Here is an 8,677-nt window from a genome sequence, read left to right as displayed (position 1 = left end):
ATAAGTCGTTGATTTCCGATTTGGTTGAATGGGAAGGTGTGACATTTTTTGGGAGCTGCAGTTACTGATGAATATTGTTAGACTTGTCAAATCTTGTTGGCATAAATGACCAAAACAACTTCAGCGCTCAGTTCTCAGGGGACATTTAGATTAGCAGCCAAGGTGCAAAACTAAAAAAATTATTTTTTTTTTCTAAATTCATGTTCAAAAAGCAGAATTGGTCCACAGAACTCAAATGGCATGACGAATGACCAGAACAGTGTCCTACTTCTGCAACTCAGTGGGTTTTTGACGGGAATCTGTCAAGTAAGCTTTCTCTTATGCTTTGTTTAGCTGCTAATGCTGCCATAAACCGAAGAGGTCAAAGAGCGTTACTGCCAAATAGAACGGATGAGAGAACAATGCATTTGAACATAAAAAAAGAATCTGAGTTTGACTGAAGTTATTTCTAGCGAGAAGTTTGATATTCCCAGAAGGAGACGTCTCAGTCCGTGGTTGTCAAACATGGTTGAGCGCTGAGGTTGCTGCAAGAAAAAATGAGAAGGTATTTCTTTCAGCGACTGGTAGCCGCAAATTGTGTCCCCGTTTTAAGACTGGAGACGAACTGATGCGGGAAAAAAGGCCAAAATGATGAGAAGAAAGTTGAAATAAGAAGTCTTTCTATTCCCGCTGCCTCACACACAAGCAAAAACTCACTTTCTCACCAAAACTGGGAGGGGAAAGAAAAAAACTGCAATGCCCTGGTGAAGACGTAAACATTTGCACGATATTGCTGCAAATGCTCAAGAAACTAACGTTGCTCAAGAAGTGAAGTATTTTTTGTCACTTACAGCTTCAGTGCTTCGTTTTTCAGAAAAATGTTAATATTTCTTACATTTACATATTTATTGTTGAATCCTGTTCAATGACAATAAATGCTATTCTATTCTATTCTATTCTATATTAGTTAGTACTGAAGTGCTACAAATATATTTATCAAAGTTACTATTGTGCCACACAGTACAGTTTCTGTTTCCTCAAAGTCTGCAGTGTCGGCTGCAAAACCCCGTCGGTGGGCCACGAGGGCACAAACCACCAAAAAAGAGGGCAACGGGTCATGACCTTTTTAATAAGCGCTCATTAAAAGCAACTCAAATGAACGAGTGCAGCCAGTGAATGCTTCCCCCTTCTCTATCAACCCAGAGCCTCTGCTCCCTTTCTCAATCTGCCGATCAAGACGGACGTGCACACCGGCGTGCACATGACCGTGGACCCGTTCACCCGTTCTGCTTTTTCAGGCATCGGCCGACCCCTTATCTCTCAGGTATAATTAGGAGGTGAAGCCCGGCGGCTGACAAGGTACCAGTTCCTGGGACTAGTAAAGCTGGAGCGTTTAAGGCCGATCTTTGCTGGTTCTGTGACCTAACACGTGCATAAATCACACGGATCCAGAAGAGGATGGGAGATCAGCTCGTTAGACCGACTAATTGGTCTGTGGTGGAGGATTTAAGTGATCTAAAAAAAGAAAAGAAAACAAAAAAACTCATCACTGCCTAGGAGTGTTTTTGCACCAGGCCACAAGGCTTCAATGCAGACACACACACACAGGACAAACAGAGAGCAATATTGCTCTTGTCTCGCTTTGCTACGCTTGCAGAACACCTGGCCTGCTTTCTCAGCATTGACTCGCAGCATTTCTCAGAGAGAGCCAGGGGTTGGCACCGAGTTGCCGTGTGTCTGCAGAAGAAGAGATGCTCTTTCTTTTATTTTTTTACGCCATTGGTGAGAAAAAAAAAGCAGGAATAAGCGTGATGGACGCGTTTATGCGTGCGTAATTGTCGGCTGTTGTGGTTGGATGGAGGCCTTGGTCTCGCTGGGTGGGCGACAGAAGAGGTGAAGAGGTTGGCAGACTGGGGCTGTCGGCTAAATTGCCTTATCACAAGATGCAAAGACAGAAGCTGGATAAGCTGCTTCCTTCCCGTCAACAGAATGACGGAAAAAAATAAAAATTCTAGTGTCTATGAAGAATTGGTTTAATTTTTAGAGGCCTTCAGCTTGAAAAACCTTAAATATTAAACCAACTTTGATACAAAAGTAAAAAAAAAAAAAGCTCCACTCTCTGTAAATCTGAACATCTGTTTCCACGCCTGATTTGCCCTCTGGCTTCTGGGGAAATGTGCGGCCGACAAATGTCAGTTCATTCCAAATGTGACTATTAACTACATGTAAGACATTCAGCACCACGTCCTGTGCTGTCACTCACTGATATGCTAATAATTGATTTAGTTGGGCCGACGTGTTCAAATGTTGTCTCTTCTGACTACAGCACCTTCCTTATGGCCGGTAGCCATGATAACTTTGTGCCAATTTCATTCGGGTTTCTGATGACGCATAGAACAGCGTTCACAGATTGGTATATTGTTCTATAAACTTCAACTTCAGCTTGATTGTGTTATAAAATCCATAATGCTTTAAGATCTGAAGAGAACTTTGAAGAGAAACACAACTTCATTTAATTTCATTGTATATTTTTTGACATTTATGAAAAGGCAATGAGTAACTTCTTTGCATTATTATCATTCTAGACTGTCACAATAGGCCAGACAGACAAAGATATCTCAGGTCGTCTACTGAAAAGGCCGCAGGGTTAAAGTCTCTCAAAGGCTTTGTATTGGAAATCTATAATGTGGACATAATGGGCAGTTTCTCAGCAAATGCAGAGCAAATGACAAACATTTCCAGTCACTGTTATCAGCATCATCATTGTGCATTTTGTGAACTGTTGAGGTCATTTCACATGAAAAGGTCCAGCGCCTGTTTGTGTTTGCTGACCTGGAGTTAATCATAAGCACCATTTGCAGGCAGATATCTGCCAAAGGAAAACTGAAAGCTGACTTCAGACACAGGGCTGCACAATGGAGCGACTAGCATTGTTGCCTTGCAGCAAGAAGACCCGGGATTTGAACCCTTGCCTACACAGTTAGCATGGGGACTCTCTGTTGTACCTGCTGACGTATCGATCAATAGGTATGTCTCTGAAGGACTTGAGAGGGATGAAGATGAGTAAATCATACAAATTTTCCACATGCCTTTACAAAACAAACAAATTGTCGTGACTTACTTTGTGCTATATTGTTTGGTGTTGGCTTTTGTCTTTGTTAGGACGTCAGTCTGTCTTTGATCAGACAATAAAAATTGGATATCTATGTAGGTCAAATACCTACGTGAAGCTGACACCCACCTACGTCATAAAATCCAGCAGATAGTCTGATTGGTTAGTGCTCCGTTAGTGCAGGTTTGTGCCGTTAAAATTTTCGTTTGTGCAGCTTTGGTTTCCGAGATATTAAAAATTTTTTTAGGTCATCAGAGTTCACCATCCCCCCATATAGCTCCAAAACAAACCAAAGTGGGCTGGTTCGTTAGTGCTCCGTTAGTGCAGGTTTGTGCCGTTAAAATTGTCGTTTGTGCAGCTTTCGTTGTTGAGATATTAAAAGTTATAATTTTGGCCGATTACGTAACCATCCCCCCATATAGCTCCAAAACAAACCAAAGTGGGCTGGTTCGTTAGTGCTCCGTTAGTGCAGGTTTGTGCCGTTAAAATTGTCGTTTGTGCGGCTTTCATTGTTGAGATATTAAAAGTAATTTTTTAGGTCATCAGAGTTCACCATCCCCCCATATAGCTCCAAAACAAACCAAAGTGGGCTACTTTTTTAGTGCTCGGTTAGTGCAGGTTTGTGCTGTTAAAATTTTCGTTTGTGCAGCTTTCATTGTTGAGATATTAAAAGTTATAATTTTGGCCGATTACGTAACCATCCCCCCATACAGCTCCAAAACAAACCAAAGTGGGCTACTTTTTTAGTGCTCGGTTAGTGCAGGTTTGTGCCGTAAAAATTTTCGTTTGTGCAGCTTTCATTGTTGAGATATTAAAAGTTATAATTTTGGCCGATTACGTAACCATCCCCCCATTACGCACCAAAACAGACCAAAGTGGGCTGGTTTGTTAGTGCTCGGTTAGTGCAGGTTTGTGCCGTTAAAATTTTTGTTTGTGCAGCTTTCGTTGTTGAGATATTACCAGTTATAATTTTGGCTGATGACGTCACCAGCCCCCCATATTGCTCCAAAACAAAGTGCTAGGTTTTGCCGCTGTCCCTTGTGAGATATTACATAATTTTGTTTTAGACAACTGACTACACCTCAATTGATGACTGTGGCCTTCGCTGGACATAACCACAAAGCAAGCAGTGATAAATTTTGTCATTATGTAAGTTAAGTTCTGCAGATTTTCAACTGTTGTACAATGTCCTTCCTTTGTTTTGAACGTCAATAAAAATTTAGAAAAAGAACAAATGTCTCATTTTAAGAAATTTTTTTAGATAGTAATTTTTTTCACCAGTAGCTATAGCTCTCTACACAATAATTGAATCCTGTCAATAGAGGACATGCAGCCATGACCATTATGTAATGTGTATAAGTTGTATGACTGTTCAACTGTGCTTTGGTTTCGGACGTGATCTGAACAATTATATTGACATTGTTGATGTCTGCTGATTATGCATTTAAAAAAGATTTTTTTAAAATCTATAGCTAACATGCTAGTTGCTTGAGCAAATGAATTTTTATGCCTCGTAAAACTGGAAGTGCATGGCAGCTTCATTGGTTCAACAAAGTTCATCCAAGTAATGTACTTAATATTTAGTAAATATATTTTAAATCCCACAAGTTTCATTTAATACAATTTCTGACATAAAATGTATGCATTGGCAGCCATGCCATAGACAGAGTCTGTTTTTGCAGTTCTCTGCAAGTCAAAAGAGGCTATCCTCAAAAACAGTAATATAGCCACTTCAGCTGCCGCTGTCTGGACAGAGCTAAGTCAGCAGTTGGAAAATAAAATGTCTGCAAAAGGCCTACACACTATTGTAAAAATGAACAGACACAACATCTGGGCAAGATTGGAAATAAATCCTCAAGAAAGTGATACTGAAAGCCCTGTGGACACAGAGTTTGACTGGCACCACTTCTTCTGGACAACTTTCAGATTTAAGTTCCATTTGAAGAATGGGTTAAATTTATACCTGAAACAGTTGAATACAACAAGTTTTCAACATCTGGCAAAAGGAACTACACAATTTTAAAACCTGGCACTTGGACTCATATCAATGATTTGGTGTGGAAAAAATTCAAACACACATGTACTTTTGTATTCCAAAGAGCAAAGTTTATCCAACTGTCACTAATAAGTACATTGATATCAAAGACTTCTGTAAAGAGTGTCAAGGCCATGTTACAATGACATGCGACAGAGAGCCAACAGACAACAGAATGCTCCAGTGTTCCATCGAAGGTGCTGACATCTCCTGCACACTGGCCAGCCCAAAAGATGCATGTCAGGAACCCTTTGTGCACAAATTTCAAAGGAGTTGTGTGAGGATAGGATGGAGCCAGCTGTATGGAGGTCAGCAAAGGCATCAGAGTTGATGGATTTCCAGACTGACCTACGAGACTGGGTGTCAAACATTTGTGAGGAGAGCAGGACACACTCTGCATCTAATGGGGATAGGGATAACATCAATTTCCTCCCTGAGATTATGCCACACATTATAAGACTTGCAAGTTACTTACCACTGTGGACAGTAATCATGGTTCCCCTCTTCAAAAGTACCTGCCTCACAGCAAGCTCAGCCAATGTTGAAGCATAATTCAAAAATGTAAAACATGGCCTCTTCAAACATGAGAACTTACCCATTCGAGTTGATCACTTCATTTCTCGGCATTTTTCCTTCATCGAAGGAAATATGCGGATTTACTCTGAAAAAGCAAAACAGGAGGAGGGACAAGTTGCATCAGCAGAAGTTACAGAAGCTAGCCCTTATTATTTACCCAACGAAATCTTATTTTACTTTATTTGGTGGTTTCAGAGTGTAATATTCACTGAGCACATTACCCGCAAATTACCCGCAATGCTGAAGGTAGCAGAAACATGGATTCTAGTGACGTAATGGAATCGGAAGCCACCAGAAACCTTTCCACCGCAGATGAAAATGCGGTTGAAAACTGGAGAGGACAACTTCTTCCACCCAAAAAGAGGAATAGGACTTCATACCCGAGTTCCTGCACTGAATGGTTCCATGCAGATTCATCATCTGGGGCCAAAAGAGTGAAAATAGGACTATTGAAAAATGGAAACATGCATCAGCCTGTTAAAGTTGGGATATTGTCACTCTCTGTGTTAAACACCTGCTCCTTTGATGCCTTTTGTAAGTGCTTATGCTGTACTTTCTGTGACAGCTCTGCATTTCAAAATGTTGTCATGAATGACAGTGACAACCCACTGTTGCAGCTGGTGAAATCCATAGCTACAGATGGTGTGACCCCGAAGAAATACTTGCATAGGGTAGATCTACTTAGTTCAATGTTTACAAAAACACAGTTGAGGTCTGGCGCCCACCAAATCGATGCACAGTGCAATAGTTCACTGTCAAAACACTGCTCTTCACAATACTGCCACCTAAACAAAGGAATGAACAGGGAAGTACCATTTGTTTTACCAGACATTTCTGTTCCGAAGATTTCTGGCATGGGTTACACAGCAAATTTGTGAGAGAAAAAATTTGGGGAGAAAGTTTGAAGACTAGGCTAAAGGAAAATAGTGTCATGCTACATGGACTCCACTCCGGGTCGCTCCTGGAACATCCTGTCATTCTGATCAGAGTTTTTTTTTTTTTTTTTTTTTGCAAGAGTTTTCTATTCAAGACAGGATAAATTAATTTCCAATTGTCAATACACTGTTTGTTGTTGTTTCAATTGTTAAAGTTCATTGTTCAAATCAACACAGTTTCTTATTTGACTGTCAACTTATATTGCATTTTAAAACCAGCTACTTCCATGGTTCACTACTTCTCAATTGCCTCACAATGCAGATATTTGGGTGGGTAAAAAGCAAACCATAACACACATGTATGCAAGTTCATGCATAACAAAAATATAATAAATTACCAGAGATATTTTTCTTCTGCAACTGTATTGATTATGCCATGACTTCTTGCAAACAGTACCTTTTCTATAATAATTAATAACCTCAATTGCATAAAAACGACACCGAAAACAAAACTTACCCACAAACAGGAATTTGCTGGAAGACAACTGGCGAGGAAATGAAACAGGAAGTACAGCATGCAGCAGGTGAAATTAATTGTCCCCTAATTAGGTGAATGTGCTCAGTGAATATTACACTCTGAAACCACCAAATAAAGTAAAATAAGATTTCGTTGGTTTATTTAGAAAAAGTAAGAATAACAATAATAGTGTCATCTCAAATTCTCATTTGCATAATATAATCCTTGGGTGACATTGTGGTCCACACAACATTCCAGTTACAAACCTGTACAAACGGAGCACTAAGAAAGTAGCCCACTTTGGTTTGTTTTGGAGCTGTATGGGGGGATGGTTACGTAATCGGCCAAAATTATAACTTTTAATATCTCAACAATGAAAGCTGCACAAACAAAAATTTTAACAGCACAAACCTGCACTAACCGAGCACTAACGAAGTAGCGCACTTTGGTTTGTTTTGGTGCGTAATGGGGGGATGGTTACGTAATCGGCCAAAATTATAACTTTTAATATCTCAACAATGAAAGCCGCACAAACGAAAATTTTTACGGCACAAACTTGCACTAACCGAGCACTAAAAAAGTAGCCCACTTTGGTTTGTTTTGGATCTATATGGGGGGATGGTGAACTCTGATGACCTAAAAAATTACTTTTAATATCTCAACAATGAAAGCCGCACAAACGAAAATTTTTACGGCACAAACTTGCACTAACCGAGCACTAAAAAAGTAGCCCACTTTGGTTTGTTTTGGAGCTGTATGGGGGGATGGTTACGTAATCGGCCAAAATTATAACTTTTAATATCTCAACAACGAAAGCTGCACAAACGACAATTTTAACGGCACAAACCTGCACTAACGGAGCACTAACGAACCAGCCCACTTTGGTTTGTTTTGGAGCTATATGGGGGGATGGTGAACTCTGATGACCTAAAAAAATAATTTTTAATATCTCGGAAACCAAAGCTGCACAAACGAAAATTTTAACGGCACAAACCTGCACTAACGGAGCACTAACCAATCAGACTATCTGCTGGATTTTATGACGTAGGTGGGGTGTCAGCTTCACGTAGGTCAGTCACCTGTGGTCTAACATTTAAAGTCAGCTGATAGATCTAATGTTCCTTGAAAACAAGTACATTCCAAGACTTGGTGCAGACGTCTTAGAGTTTTACATTAAAATGTTCATCAGATGTTAAACTTCAACCACGCCACCCGACTGTCGCAGAAATCCAATACTCCTTTATTCTCCGTGACCCGTGAGTGCACGAACCGGCTTTTTATTGTTTGTTTGTTTTCAATGTGACCTTTGAGACACCGCTTCCTATAGTTATCATCTCAAGTCATATAAATGATATGATATGTGAAATGCATATAAAAAAGCACAGATGAGCGCTCAAGGCTTGGGCAGAGACATCAAGAGAGAGCTAATGAGATACACGGCTTAATTAAGAGCCTCTAATGAGCAAACTATCTGACAAGGATCTTCGGGGGTGAAGGCGGGGTCGTTGTTTCCTGCGTAAACACGAGGAGGGAAATCACCCCCGGTCAGGAAGTGACCCACATTTTGCAAGAGGGACGACGAG

Source organism: Poeciliopsis prolifica, unplaced genomic scaffold (assembly GCF_027474105.1).
Source record: "Poeciliopsis prolifica strain line A6 unplaced genomic scaffold, Auburn_PproV2 SCAFFOLD007, whole genome shotgun sequence".
In the NCBI taxonomy this organism is placed as follows: Eukaryota; Metazoa; Chordata; class Actinopteri; order Cyprinodontiformes; family Poeciliidae; genus Poeciliopsis; species Poeciliopsis prolifica.
Note: the sequence above shows the minus strand (reverse complement) of the source record.